The sequence below is a fragment of the Felis catus genome, chromosome F1 (assembly GCF_018350175.1).
Source record: "Felis catus isolate Fca126 chromosome F1, F.catus_Fca126_mat1.0, whole genome shotgun sequence".
In the NCBI taxonomy this organism is placed as follows: domain Eukaryota; kingdom Metazoa; phylum Chordata; class Mammalia; order Carnivora; family Felidae; genus Felis; species Felis catus.
Genome location: NC_058384.1, coordinates 46,523,372 through 46,539,694, shown reverse-complemented (window position 1 = coordinate 46,539,694; position 16,323 = coordinate 46,523,372). Strand labels below are relative to the sequence as shown.

Sequence of the window (16,323 nt, the reverse complement as noted above, 5' to 3'; positions counted from 1 at the left end):
GGTTCACATAACGGTTTGTTTAAATCAAGTCAAGTGGTTATTCATGCAGAGCTATATCAGCAAAAAGGGACCAGTACCTAATCCTATCTCTTCAGGAGCTGTGAAAAGATATTCTGTCCTCAGTACCTAGCATAGTGGCCAGAATATTTGTTGAATAAATGAATAAAGAAGCAAATGACATTTAAACACTGATGTATACAGTGTGAGGTCCTAGAATACTTGTCACATCCTGCTTCATTTGTATCAACAGAAAAACTCCATGCCAGAAATTCAAAAGTTAGATTGCATAACAGGGCACCTGGGTGGCTCAGTCAGTTGAGCGTCTGACTTCAGCTCAGGTCATGATCTCATGGTTGCTGGGTTCGGGCCCCGCGTCAGGGTCTGTGCTGACAACTCAGAGCCTGGAGCCTACTTCAGATTCTGTCTCTCTCTTTCTCTCTCTGTGTCCCTCCTCCACTCATGCTCTCTGTCTCTCTCTCAAAATAAATAAACATTAAAAAAAAAGTAAAATTGCATACTAATAATTATCTGGTCATTGTAAGACCTTTTAAATAAAAAGAATAGGCTGAACATATGGAGGAACTCTGCTTTAAAATAAAAATAAATATTAAAATATACATAATAATATTTTTCATGACCTCCTCTATAAGAAACTTTGATCATTTAAATAGACAACTATAATTCAAGGGTAAAAGGAAAAATCTAAAGGCTCATTGTGGTCATTTAGATACTGGCTGCTAACTGAATTTATTCCTAGGACTATAGAGGGTGATCAGCATCTAAGAGGCCTGTGGGAGCAAGTGATTTCCTGACTGAGACCTAAAAATTACTGTTACTGTTCCTCCAATTTCACATGTATACATTATATGACTTGTCTTAATAAATAATTTTTTTTTTTAATTCCCCTTGTCTTTGGATTAAAAATGAGTTAGGGGAATGGAGAATAGCATCAAATAGTGTTGACTGGCTGCCATTCAAACATCAAAATAAATCCATTCCATTGGATTCCATGGAAATCATGGGCAAGTTTTTGGAACAAGATAGAGATGAAAATAAAAACAAACATTAAGAGTCAGAATAGAAAGTAGAAAAAGTAAGTTTACCAATGTATTAAGAGATGACTATGGAAATAAGGAAAGGGTCAGTGTTCCATTTACATGGAAAGAGGGTTTTGTTAATGTTTTGTTTATTATTTTGTTTTTTTTTAATTTTTTAATGTTTCTTTGTGAGAGAAAGAGAAGGAGAGAGGCAGAGCATAACACAAGTGGGGTAGGGATAGAGAGGGAGGGAGACACAGAATCTGAAGCAGGCTCCAGGCTCTGAGCTGTCAGCACAGAGCCCAACATGGGGTTTGAACCCACGAACCATGAGATCATGACCTGGACTGGAGTCAGATGCTCAAGGACTGAGCCACTCAGGTGCCCCTGTTATTTTGCTTCTTTTTAAGTGAGAAATGTTTGAAACTTTCAATGCCCTATAGTGAAGTAGAGTACGTGAACTGCAGGAGGGATAAAGGCTTATCAGGTGGCTCTGAGCAGGACAAACTGGGAGAAGTTCACATGTTGGCCTTGCAAATAAGAGACATTTCTTTCATTGTGATAGTTTCGTCAGAGTGTGCTGGTTAACTATTTGTGGAATATTAATTAAGATGTCACAAGTCATATTAGGATAGTTTTGAGCAGACAGAATTAATCGTACATCGGAACTTATCATCCAAAGTGATAATAAATTTGCTGACTGCTATGATGGCGTGGTGTTCCACAGAACGTGTAATGGGCAACCCCGCCCATCTGAGTGCTCAAGAATGCTTTCCATAATAGTTTTTTGTTTAATTAAAAAAATGTTTATTTTTGAGAGAGAGTGAGCATGGGGAGGGGAGGGGCAGAGAGAGAGGGGGACAGAAGATCCAAAGCAAGGTCTGCACTGACAGCAGCAAGCCCGAAGAAGGGCTCAAACTCACAAACTGTGAGATCATGACCTGGGCTAAAGTCCATGAGATCATGACCCGAAGTCCAGTAATCAACTGACTGAGCCACCCAGGTGCTCCCTGATGAAGTCTCTTTAAAAGGAGTTGTTCCTACTTTTTACATTGAGTAGAAGTTAGCTCAGCAAGGATTTGAGAGTGAGGCTAAAATTTCAGTCATTGTACAAATCCCTGTAGGTAGAAAGCAATTGTTTAGACACCTCAAAGGAAACCAATATGGATAAAGAGAAAGGTTTGGAGGGCGAGGTGGCAAGAAGGAGTATTTTTTTAAGTTTTTTTTTTTTTTTTAAGGTTTTACTTATTTTTGAGAGAGAGAGTGAAAGTGGGGAAGGGGAAGAGACAGAGGGAGACACAGAATCTGAAGCAGGATCCAGGCTGTCAGCACAGAGCTGGACGCGGGGCTCGAACCCACGGACCGCAAGATCATGACCTGGGCTGAAGTCGGACGCTTAACTGACTGAGCCACCAAGGTGGCCCAATGAAGGAGTATTTTAAAGAGTTAAGTTTGAAAAGTTTTCAGTGTCCAAATAATGCAGGGTTTCCTAAGCCATGTGACCTATTTAGATGGCATTTAAATGTTGTGGAAGCCTCTTATTAGGATTTTAAAGCAAAGGGAGTGATGTGATTTGAGGTATGTGTTTAAAAGTTCACAAAATAGTGAATTAATGTTAGTGTGAGAGACGAGAGGCAAGAGTGGAAACAAAAGACTAAATAGGAGAATGGATCCTGAAAAACTTAACAGGAACCCATGGGGGAGGAGAAGAAAAAAAAAAAGAGGTTAGAGTGGGAGAGAGCCAAAGCATAAGAGACTCTTAAAAACTGAGAACAAACTGAGGGCTGATGGGGGGTGGGAGGGAGGGGAAGGTGGGTGATGGGTATTGAGGAGAGCACCTGTTGGGATGAGCACCGGGTGTTGTATGGAAACCAATTTGATAATAAATTTCATATATTTAAAAAAATAAAGCTGCCATAAAAATAAAAAAAAATAGGAGAATGGTATTACAGAAATTCAGGCATAAGATGATGTAAGCCTTTACAAGGTAGCAGCCTTTGGCATGGAGAATGGAAGTTTTCAGTGACAGGTAGTTTATTTTTTTTTTAATTTTTTTTTTCAACGTTTATTTATTTTTGGGACAGAGAGAGACAGAGCATGAACGGGGGAGGGGCAGAGAAGAGGGAGACACGGAATCGGAACCAGGCTCCAGGCTCTGAGCCATCAGCCCAGAGCCCGACGCGGGGCTCGAACTCCCGGACCGCGAGATCGGATCGCGAGATCGGACCGCGAGATCGTGACCTGGCTGAAGTCGGACGCTTAACCGACTGCGCCACCCAGGCGCTCCACTGTGACAGGTAGTTTAAATCAGTGGGCCTGATGATGACCAAGTGAGAGCTGTGTGCAAGTGGCTTGTACTTTTTGACTGACATGCTTGCTTCTACATGTTCTGGGAAGAGAGCAGAGCAAGGTAGTTCATTACATACAGCAATAGAACACAGAAGAGTTTGTCTTGGTGAAACAGGTTGCACTTTAGTTTGCTTTCCTTGACTCAATCCATGCAGTTCTTTAAAAGAACGGTCATCTGAAGTTTTTTGCTTATAGGTGAGTACCTAATAGCTAGATTGATGAAATAAGGTAGAATGCAATAAGGAGATTGATTAGTTCATGTTTTGACTTCTGATTACTGGAATCTTTCATTTAAACCCTGGTCTCATTCCTTCCAGCCACTGTATCATATATTTCCAAAATGCAAGCCTGTTTTGGGTTCTGCAGTCAAATTGTGTTTTTCCTTTGCTACCTTAGGCTCTAGAGATACTCTCAGCTGAATTTTTGTCTATTCTACTTTAAAATTTCTGTTACTCTATCTGCTTTGATCTTCCCAAGCATGGTAGAGAGATGGCTAGAAGCTTATCAAACACTTATTCTCTATTACGTCTCTTTTCTTTTATGATGAGTCCTGTTATATACATTTCTGCATGCTGGAAAGTCGTGCTGACATTCCACAATATTGCACTGTAGGAGGATTCTCTCTGTGAGTCCTTATAAGCTGGTATAATAATAATAGTGATAATTATTATTTTATGCTGTAATAGTAATTATTATTATTATTATATAGTATTTGTAACTTTTACTATCACCAGTACTGTTATTATTTTACATTACTTTATAGGCTATAATTTCTGATACAATATTAAAGAGGACTAGAGTATTGGGATAGTTATTTTAATACCCATAGCTGTAAGAAATCTTTCAAAATATAACCATTAAGAATAATGTTTTCTAGGGGCACCTGGCTGGCTCAGTTGATGGAGCATGTGACTCTTATTTTCAGAATTATGGGCTCAAGCCCCACATTTGGTGTAGCGATTACTTAAAAATAAAATCTTTAAAAAATAATGATGATTTTCTATGGGTTACTTTTGTAGATACTCTCACTCAGGTTAAATATATTTCATTTCTAGTTTGCTATGAACTTTTTGGGTGTATCTTATAACACAAATAGGTATTATATTTTTATAATTAAAAAAATTATTAATTTTGAGGGAGAGAAAGAGAAAGAGAGAGAGAGAGAGAAACACAAGCAGGGGAGTGGCAGAGAAGGAGGGAGAGAGAGAGTCCCAAGCAGGCTCCACACTCAGTGCAGAGCCTGACCCAGGGCTCTATCTCACAACTGTGTGATCACGATCTGAGCTGAAATCAGGAGTTGATGTTTGACCGTGAGCCACCCAGGTGTCCCTAACTTTTTTTTTTAATTTCAATTTCAGTATAATGAACATATAATGTTATGTTAGTTTCAGGTGTACAATATAGTGATTCAACAACTCTATACATTACTCAGGGCTCATCAGTATACTCTTAATCCTGCTCACCTATGTCACCCACCCCTGTCCCCCATGTCCCCTCTGGTAACCATCAGCTTGTTCTCTATAGTTAGCAGTCTATTTTTGGTTTGCCTCTCTTTTTCTTTGTTCATTTACTGTCTTTCTTAAATTCCATATCGTATTTGTCTTTCTCTGACTTAATTCACTTGGCATTATATACTGTAGACACATCCATGTTTTTGCAAATGACAAGATTTCGTTCTTTTTTTATGACTGAAAATATTCCATGGTGTATATATACACCACTGTTCTTTATACATTTGTATATCAGTGAACACATGGGCTGCTTCCATATCTTGTCTACTGTAAATAATGCTGAAAGAAACATGAGAATACATATATCTTTTTGAATTATGATTTTTGTATTATTTGGGTAAAAACCCATGAGTGGAATTACTGGATCATATGATAATTCTATTTTTAATTTTTTGAGGAATCTCCATACTGTTTTTGAAAGTGGTTACAACAGTTTCTATTCCCACCAAAAGTGCATGAGGGTTCCTTTTTGTCCATATCCTTGCCAATATTGTTGTTTTTTCTGTTTTTAATTTTAATCATGTGAAGTGATATCTCATTGTGGTTTTGATTCACATTTTCCTGATGATTAATGATGTTGAACATCTTTTCATGTGCCTGTTGGCTATCTGTATATTTTCTTCCGAGAAATGCTCACTTTTAATTGGATTATTTGGGTCTCTTTGGTGTTGAGTTGTGCAAGTTCTTTATGTATTTTGGATATTAACCCCTATTGGATATATCATTTGTGAATATTTTCTCCATTCAGGAGGTTGCCCTTTTGTTAATAATCTGTTTGATTTTTATTAGGCATATGGTGTAAAATATTATTTATATAGTACATAAAATATTTAGAGATTAATTTAGTTACTCGGTGAGATTATCTTCTTCAAATCTAGATTTTTTTTTTCTGATATTAGCAAACTATTAGGGTAGAGACAGGTATCCTTTATTGAATAGCTGAATGAGTTTATTCACTGGTTTTAGTTTTAGGGTAACTTGGTCCATTTTGATTTCAATTTTACTTTAGAGTGTAACCAAGAATCATGCAATGTTTACCAGGTTCATGTTCCCTAGTGGGTCATTAACTCCATTTTTGATGTCCACATAAATCTATAGAAATATCTAAACCTTGTTCAAATTCTTAGACTCTCTTCAGTCAGAATTAGTAAATATTTTGATGATAAAATGAAACCAAGTATTTTCCCTATCTCAGTACTTTCTTTTCTTCTTTTCAGGACCTTGGCCCCTGAAATACTTGTTCTGTTGGTAATTCACTGATAACTTCAAATAACAGTGTTCTTACTTTTTCTAATTTTTCTAGTTTTTTTGGTGGGTGGACTGCTCAGTTGCAATGTTGTCTGCTGTAGGCAGAATTCAATATTTTCTGTATTGCTATTGCTTTTATATAGTTTAGTTCACTATATTACAGATGCCTTTATGATCGAAGCCATAGGACTTAATTTTAATTTTTCTTTTCTTTCTTTTTTTAAGTTTGTATTTAAATTCCAGTCAGTTAATAAACAGTGTAATATTAGTTTCAGGTGTGCAATATGGTGATTCAACACTGCTGTGCAACATTCGTGCTCATCACAGCAAATGTACTGGTAATCTCCATCATCTATTTTACCCATCCCCCCACCCACATTCCCTCTGGTAGCCATCAGTTTGTTCTCTATAGTTAAGAGTTTGTCTCTTGGTTTGCCTCCCTCTCTTTTCCCCTTTGTTCATTTGTTTTGTTTCCATTTGAAAAAAGATAATTTTATTTTATTTTTTATTTTCAAAGGAAGAGAGAAAGAACGAAAGCTAGTGGGGGAGAGGGCCAGAGGGAGTGAGAGGGGAATTCCAAGAAATCCCAAGAGATAATTCCCATGCTGAGCATTATATATACATCACAATTTTTGTTTTGTTCATTTCTATGCTTTCTTGATTTATATTTGCTTCTTTCTCTTTACACTATATACTCAGTAAGTGACTTAATTATTTTAACCTAATTATCTGGAAAATACTCAACAATATTTTGTGTTATGTTGTTTTAATTCACATTTAATGATAATATTTTTGTCAATTGAAATGATTATCTGTGCCAAGAAATAAGTGCAAATGGATTGGCAAAATAAAAGATTGTAATTTTTTTAAAACTATTTTCTATTATTTTCCTTTAGCATTCTGGAAATCCTGTTTTTTTTTATATTTCAAATAGTAGAGTTATAATTTAAATTATTACACCTATATTTATATATTTTTAATTGCAAAGAGAAGATATCTATTGGAAATCACCCATATATTTTCAAAATATATGTACCTTTATTTCCTATGCCCTTCCAAAACTCTTATTCATTGGCAATATGTGAAGCTTCATAGCCAGATTTTTAATATTATTTTTTTTGTTTTGGTTTCACATATGTTTATTTAAAAATTATTTATGGCTTTTCTCTGTTATCTCTACATTAATAACAAGTATTCAAGTAGAATACAGTATTAGTTCCTTTCAATGCCTACTGTATGTCCTTTTATACTATAATTTTCCATTCTATAGTTCTTTATTGTAGCCTATTCTTGTAATTTGATGGATTAATTTTTTTAATCATTTTCCCATCAGGAAGCGTATCTGGGTGCTATTTTTCCTCAATTATTGCACCTATGATCAAATATTTCTGTTGTTTCACACATGGGTGCTCTGTGGCTGAGTTGTAAAGCTGTAGCTCACAAATCTTTTTTTTTTCCCCTAATTATTCTATACAGTTATTTTCTAGTGTTTAATATTTGGACATGAGGTATGAAGATTTTCATTTTTAAAAAATTATTCACTAATCTGTTTTCCACCCATGGATGCTTGGATGATTTTGTTCTGTCTATTTTAATTTCAACACGTTTAATCTCTAGTAGGGAGATTTCTTTTGTCAGATCTAAATGTGAAAATTATAGCAATTAAATTTGATAGCTATTCTCCTGGGAGTCAGGTGCACCCTTTATTTTTACAGCATCTACTGTAAATATATTTGAAACAATAATAGGCCTGGCAGAGGAATGTGAGAAATAGAGTTTAATGCTGAAAATAAAATTATCTCTTAACATACCACAATAGGAATCCCAGAGAATCTCTCTCTCTCCTTCTTCATGGTGAATTCCTACTCTTGAGGAGTTTGATCTAAAAGGTAGAGGACAAATTCTACCTCTAATTGTTGTTGTTGTTAGTAATTCTTAAAGCCTATTAATACCTACATCTTTCTTAAATGAATCCCATAGCAAGTCTTGGGCTTTATGCAAATAAGCCTTTGACAGCTTTGCTGAGCTATTTCAAACTCCTAGAGCACTAGTCTTTTTATACCATGTTCTCAACTTCACTTATTCTGCTAAAGTCCCATATATTATCTAATTTAATAGACATAAAATATAATAAAATGTAAGCTACTTTTGAATAAATGTCAACGCCATGTGTTTTCATGCCTTGCTTTTCATTGGTAAAGACATTACATTTTATTTTCAACACATCTGTATCCTTTATATTTCTGAAGTACTTATTGGACACATGCATGGCCTGGGATCATTGTGGAAAACAGGCTCTAAGGTTGGTCCCATTTATCTTTGCCCCCTGGCATACTTGTTAATCCTTCCTGCTCTCAGTGTTATCTAGACTTATTGCTTGACTTCTAACAAATAAAATATGGCAGAGTTTGTAGAATGTCATACTGAAGTTAAGTCATAAAAAGGTGGTGGCTTCTGTCTTTGTGTTCTCTCAGCTTTGCCTTGCATTGTCCTGGGAAGCCATTTACTGTGTCATTAGGGAACCTTATAGAGATGCTTGCATGAAGAGAAACGAGGGCCTGCTAATAACTACATGAATGAGCAGGATCTCACTCTCAGCCAAGGCTTCAGAAAATAACACAGCCTTGGTTTACAGCTTGCCTGCAACCTCCTGAAAAACCTTGAACCAGAAACATATAGCTAACCTGTATCTGGTTTCCTGTACCACAGAAACTGTGAGCTAAAAAAATTGGTTGTTTTGACTGGCTGAGTTGGAATAATTTGTCCCACAACTGTAGGTAACATATAGTGTTTTTCTTATTTGTATTTTTTCTCTTCACCTAAGCAATATCCATAGTCTCACATATTAAGGTGGGGAACCTAGGAAAATAAACAATTATTCATTTAATCATTATTAAAAGATGCTGCAGAGGGAAATTGTATTTTTTTTCTTCACCAAATACACAATTTCAAGAATGAGTTCCACAAAAGAATAAAGGCAAAAGTGATACCTTTGTAGTGAAAGTAATTACCCATATTAATCATGGCAATAGATAATGTCCTAAATCATACGCACACCAACTTGAATTCTGGCCAGTTTATTGAATTGACTGTTTCTCCTTGATTTGTCTTGGTTCTTTACCATTTTAAAACGTTACATGTTATTTTTGCTGCTATTGCTGTTGTTATTTTATTTTACAGAAATTCTCCAGGAAGTAGGCTTTATTTACATGAGGCCAAGAACTAAATTTGGGACAATTAAGTAATCTTAACAATTTTATTGATAGTTTTTAAAAACAATAATTGCTATGATATATTTCAGGATACAATTTCTTTCATGTCAATAATAAAAGATTTAACTCATGTATTTTTTGAGGATCAAAAACATGTCATTTTTGAGGATTGAATGCACAGACAGTAGCTAGGTCAATCTCTTTTGGAAGCAACACTAACGCTTTGAAGTCATCAGGAAGATCATGCAATGCCAAAGGAAAAGAAATACTGTGATTTATGGTGATTCTGTATTTCCAAATATATTTTCATAACCATTTCTCTATCCTAAATTGCCTTTGACAAACAGATTTTTTTAAGTGTTAACACTGTTTCTTTAAAACAGTCCAGAAAGTTATCATGATAACAGCTTTCAAAAATGTCATGAAATTTTAAAATGTAGTGTCAGGTAGGAAGCTCATGAAGTCAAAAGGTCAAGATTCTAAAAACTGCCAGGGACTATGGTGATACATGTTGTTATATTGAGTGAAAATAATTTTTGCAGCTTTTTATTTTAGGTTAATTTAAAAACACTTACATACGTTATTATTATTTATTTCATGTGAACTGCAGCAAATCGAACTCTCTAATAGAAATCATGTTTCTAACCACAGAATTTTACAAAGAAAGCAGGTCTTAATTTAGGTGTAATCTGAAAGCTTCTAAGATCTGTTACATTCTTTTAAAAACCTTTTGGAAAAGTTTCAGCATCAGAGTAGTCCTTAAATCTTGGTAAAAACCATAATATTGTGACTTATCTCCTTATAGATCACTGCTGTATAATAGACTAATGTTTTCATGTATAAAACAAAATAAAACAGATTTGAGTATAAGAGAATCCCTTTCCTCAGTACATAGTAAAGATTTTCTGATTGATAGTGAACTGACTATGGTAGCTTGCATAAAGCGACCAACATCCTCAGTTCTGGGCAGAGTGGTAGGAGTTGTTAAAAAGAAAGGAATTACATATTCATTACCAAAATATTTTCCTCTCTTACTAATCAAGTTTACACTTGGAACTGTTTAGCAAACTCTGTGACAAATATTTTAAACCATAGAAGTGAAGAAATTATAAACTTCGTATCAGTCCATTGTTAAAATATTCTATTACATGGTAGAAAATATTGTGGACTTACTTCTGGAAGGGGCCTGAGAAAGCGAATATTTCACAAGTGAATTCATTCCTTATTTGTTTACATATTGTTTAGAGTAGTGTTTGTGTTAGTTTCCTAGTGCCTTCATAAGAAAGTACCACAAACTGGTCAGTTTAAACAACAAAAAATTATTTTCTCTAAGTTCTGGAGGCTAAAAGTCTAAGATAAATGTGTTGACAAGGCTGGTTCCTTCTGGAAGTGATGGGGGAGAATCTCTTCTAGCCCCTTCCCCCTGCTTCTGGTGATCACTGGCAATCTTTTGTGTTCCATGGCTTTTGCTGTATTGTCCCAGTTTTTGCCTTCATCTTTACATGTCATTCTCTGTGTGTGTGTCTGTGCCCAGATTTCCCATTTTTAAAGGACACCAGTCATATTGGATTAAGAGCCCATCCTATTCCAGCATGACCTCTTCTTAACTAATTACATTTGCCATGACTCTATTTCCAAAGATGGGCACATTCTGAAGGACTTGGGATTATGACATCAACAGACGAATTTTGGGGTTGTAGAATTCAATCCATAACAGTGTTATTGATGGGCAATGAGGTGGTGATGCAGCTGCATGGGAGGACCCTTAGGGGCCAAATTATATTCATTTTATTTATTTTTTATCTTGAAGACTAAATATTTTTCTTCTTATTTTCTCTTCAAATCTTCCAGTCTCTCTACTTTTTACTTTTGAATATTTCTCCTCCAGCTTCACTTATTCTGATCTTAGTTTTGAAAAAAAGGAATAAACAAAAATTACCATAAAAAAGCAAATTCTGCAAGTGCTCATGGAAATTTTTTCTGTTTTTCACTTTTCTGAATAGCAATTCATTTCTATAAACTTTTATTACATGGAGACTTTATGAAATTGCACTACCTTTTTCTTATTTTGGTCTAGGTAGAGTTTAGGGGATATAAAATATTGACCTTTTGGTACCTTTGCGAGAACGGAAGATGGTGGAAATGTAGAGAAAATACATATATTAAGGAGTGAATATTTATGTCCACCCAAATTCATATGTTGAACCCCTAAACCCCAAGTGATATATCAAGAGATGGGGCATTAGGAAATAATTAGGTCTAGATGAGATCATGAGAGTCAAGTCTTAATGGTGGGCTCAGTACCCTAATAAGAGGGGAAAGAGACCCCAGGGCTTCCTTCTCTACCAGGTGAGGATACAGTGAGAAGTCAGCCATCTGGAAACCAGAAAGAGAGCTGTCACCAGAACTCAACCATGTTGATACCCTGATCTCAGGTTTCCTAGCCTCCAGACCTGTAAGAAATAAATGTCTGTTGCTTAAGCCACCCATTATATGGTATTTTATTATAGCAGCCAAGCTAAGACAGATTGATCTTCAAATATAAACCTATCACATAGCATTTAATTGTATATCAGAGAATGTTGCTGGGAGATCTTATGTTCACCGTCCTTAAGTGTTACTTGTTGAGGGTATCTAATAGAACAGAAGGAGCTTAGTTTAGCTGAAGAGCCCTTGGTGACTTTAAATAATTATGTTGCAGATAATGACATCAGGGTACAGCAGGGTAAATATTTTGTTCGAAGAGACACCTGGGATGGTTGAAACTATGGTCATTGTTTCATGAAATCTTGTTCAGTGTACTATAGTAATGTCTCAGTTAATGTCTTGAAATAAGAGTGTGATTACTTTGGTCATTTTTTAAAATTACAAAATAGACGAATTCTATTTCCAGTTTCTGATGAAAGAAGCATAATGATGCTGCATTAGCAAATGGAAACCCAATTAACCAAATACATGTAACATCTGAATAATTACTTCTAATATTAAAATAATTATTACATAATTACAAGCTTCCAATGGACTAAACTGCATTTTATGGAGCCCATCAATTAGCGAATGTCATAACATCTTACTGCGTATAAATAAAACCCAGTACAACATTTTCATTTTATTTATAGACCACTATATGTTAGTATTTTATTTTAACTGCATCCATCATAGTTTATAGAACTAGCTTTTGGTGTCAACAGATGAAATGTTTAATGAGTTATGATCAGAAAAAGGAATACAGATGTACTGTATGTCAAATTCTCTTTTCCTCATTAGTACAGCAGCTGTTTGGCTGACAGTGTGAATGATGTTTTAGTGTTGTTTCTAGATTGCTTTTATAATTTATGGAAGTTTTGGATGGAACTTCCCAAATTCTTCTTTCACTTATTTTTCAAAGAAGCAAGATAAGATAACCTTAAGTATATTATCTATAATATTATTAAAACATGATTATATACACAATGACCAAATAACCAAATAGTATAAATTATATGTTATAACTGAACCCACAAAAAAATGAGATACAAAAATTATATTTCAACATTTAAATATAATATGATTTGTAAAAGCATAAAAATCTATATAACACTTTATGAAGAATATAAAGACCTATACATCTTACTATTTTAAGAAATATATATCTCAGGAATATTCCTGAATGGAAGACTTAAATTCTCCCTCAGGACACTCACATAATTAATTTAGTTCAAATAAAAATAAAATTTGAAAATATTAAAAGAATATAGAATAATTTTTCTTAAAATATTATTAAGCTACAATATAAAATATTAGTTACTGGGCAGGAATGGGCACACATATTAAGAAATGATTGACGCAGTGGTGGTACAAATAAAATTGGCTGACATTTAGATAATTTGTTTTCTAACTAAAGAAAATTGAAACAGTTTGGAAATGAAGGAAATGTAATGTACAAATTGATTAAACAAGTTGAATGGGGTGAGTGAAATAAAGATTATGGACTGGGTATATAAATCCATTACAGAAAAACTAGTTTTAAAACCCCAAACAAAGAAACACTGTATATGCCATGATTATGCACCAAGCTTAAACACATGACTGGCAGAAATTTCATGTGAAACATTTTAATTGTCTAAATGCATAGCAAATCAGACTTCATTCTTAAAAATAATGATAGTAATTATTAAATATATTATTTCAGAGTGTTCATCTAACAACAGGCAAAGATAAGTAGTCATGGTAGTTTATTAGAATCCTAAAGAAAAAACTCACAACACCCCTGTTATTTGCTCAACAGCCAAAGAATTCCTATGTGAATAAATACCTAAGAGTCACTCTTTTTGTAAGGTGTTATGATGGTGTTTTTAAAAAATTCTTTAACTTTATACATCTTACTCTTTTAATACTGAGATCACTTCGGCCATTAATAGTGTTATGAATTATAATATTTTAATTTTATTTACTAGAGTTCATATTTGAAGTGTATAAATTTCTACATAATGATATTGAAATATTACCCCATCTTAATTCATCACAGGAAATGGTGAATTGATGTTGAACAAACATGATAAATTGTTAAATTTTAATTTCAGATTCTGTCTTTGCTGCAATCAAATTTGTATCCTGATCCAAGATGTTTTGCTTCATTCAGGTGGGTCCCTGCATTTTCACACAATTTAGTAATGTGCACAAATTTAAACAAAGCCCGAAGCTCACATTAACCTAAAAACACTAACTCTCACTGGAGAATTTCCTGTGTATTACAAAATGACATATATTGCATTACTTAATTTATTCTTCAATTCAAGCCATTTTAGTACTTTCTTTTTAAATGTTTTGTAGGCAAATTAAACTCTTAAGAAAAATGTATTGGCTTTTCTTTTGAAAGAAGTAACCTAGAACAATTTGAAGAAAATTAGGAAGGTGAAAAGAAATATAGAGAAAGACTATAGTATATAATACTATTATCAATTGTCTCTGCTTAGTTTTTAACTTTCTATGACTGTAGAGATCAAGGTGTTTACTGATTGCTTAGTATTAAAGCACTCATATGCTTTCATTTTATTTGCATTCGTATATTAAAGATTTTTCCTTTATCCTTATACAGTTTAAAATGGTCTCCTACACATAATCCAGGATAGGTATCCATGTTACATATACACTTAATTTGCCAAGATTCCTCTAATTACTTTGCCATTGTGAAACCCATGAATTAAAACCTTTATTCTCTTAAATTTTTTTTTTTTACATTTATTTATTTCTGAGAGACAAAGAGAGATAGCACATGGGTGGGGGAGGGGCAGAGAGAGAGGGAGACACAGAATCCAAAGCGGGCTCCAGGCTCCGAGCTGTTAGCACAGGGCCAAAGCGGGACTCCAACTCACAAACCAGGAGATCATGACCTGAGCCAAAGTAGGACGCTTCACTGACTGAGCCACCCAGGCCCCCTAACCTTTATTCTCTTTAAAGTAAGAGGATGAAGGTTACTTCCAATCTCAGATATCTGGCTAGGCAGAGAAGGTCACGTCCTTTCTTTTGTAAATGAATTAAAACAGATAAGCAGACAAACAAAAAGAATGGTAGGAATTACCTATCCTGATCCAGGTTGCCATGACTGTCCATATTGGTGTATATGTCGTCAGATGCCATCATTTTTATGTCTGGGCATTGTTTTGAAAGAGGAATTTAATTTATGGAATCTCTAGTATGCAGAATATTAAAATGTATTCACAGTATATGTATATAATTACCCATTTAAATAAAAAAATAAATGGGTGATAAAGAAATGTAACAGGAGAAAAGTAAGATATTTTAGAGTCAGTGAAAAATGTAATAGTGAGGTAATAATAATTTTTATATTATATATTAATTCATTCTGCTTATATCAGCAGCAGGTACAAAATCCAAAGTTTGCTTACTATAACACTGTAAGTATACTAAATAACATTTACTTTTGAAGAGTCTCAGTTGTCCTTTTTTGGATTGTCCTATTTTTAGATTTAATTCATTGTTATATATTAGAATATCCACCTTTATGGCCAAAATTATGGCAAAGAGCATGGGTAATAGCGGTAGTGGAAAATATTTAAATATTAGATGAAAGTACATCCCCTATTTTAAACCTATAGGATCCCAGGGAACCTGGCTGTCTCAGTTGATTAAGTGTCGACTTAGGCTCAAGTCAAGATCTCATGGTTTGTGAGTTTGAGCTCCACATGGGACTCTCTTCTGCCATCTTGGGATCCTCTGTCTTGCTCTCTCTGCCCCTTCCCTGCCTGTGTGTTCTCTCTTTCTCTCTCAAAAATAAAATAAACATTAAAAAAACAGAAACTTTAAGAGTATCCCAAGGAAGTATTTTGTATTGTAAATATTTTGAAAGTAACATACCATCGAAATACACTGCATTATAGATAAGCTAATTGTTTTTCTGGGTTAGAGAATTATTTCTGAGTATCGTCAACAACTCCCTTTTTCCTAAAAATATGTCTGAAAAATATGCTATGTTTTAAACATAAAATATCATTACCAGCTGATACTCCCTTATAGTTTCATATTTCTGCCTTCCATTAATTTCACTTTACTCTTTGTATATGTTTGTTCTTAGAATTATGAAAAATCAGAAATATGAATTATTAATAGTTACTACTCAATTTTTCCCAAGATAATTTATCATTGATGCTTTTGCTCCCCTTGAAATCTTTCTAGAGTATTTACTAGCAACCAAATAGCAGCAGATACAATCATCTTCCTAAGTAAATAAAGCAAAACAAAAAGTAAAATGTTCTAAGAATCTGCTAGCAGCCACACACCAAATTTGGCCAATCTGTTTGTTATTATTGCCATCTTCAATTCCTTCTTCAGTTATTACTTAACCATTTGCCATTTCTATAACCTATGTCCTATAACCATATTCAAAAGGCTAGATTTTGAATATTGTTCATAAATATATGTAACTATGAATTATAGCAAAATTAAGGACTATAAGAACAGGAATTT

The 16,323-nt window shown here is 34.2% G+C and overlaps 1 long non-coding RNA gene across 2 annotated transcripts in view; it reads left to right on the top strand.

Annotated features, from left to right (window-relative positions):
- LOC111558377 overlaps window positions 1-16,323 on the top strand; it is a 540,126-nt gene that overhangs the window by 278,917 nt on the left and 244,886 nt on the right. Inside the window, exons 1-2 of one of the 2 annotated variants that reach the window (XR_002739206.2) lie at window positions 3,302-3,581; window positions 13,920-13,978. This is a non-coding gene — a long non-coding RNA (uncharacterized LOC111558377). Of the gene's footprint in view, window positions 1-3,301; window positions 3,582-13,919; window positions 13,979-16,323 lie in introns of those variants that run through there. The other variant, XR_006591608.1, reaches the window with a different exon arrangement.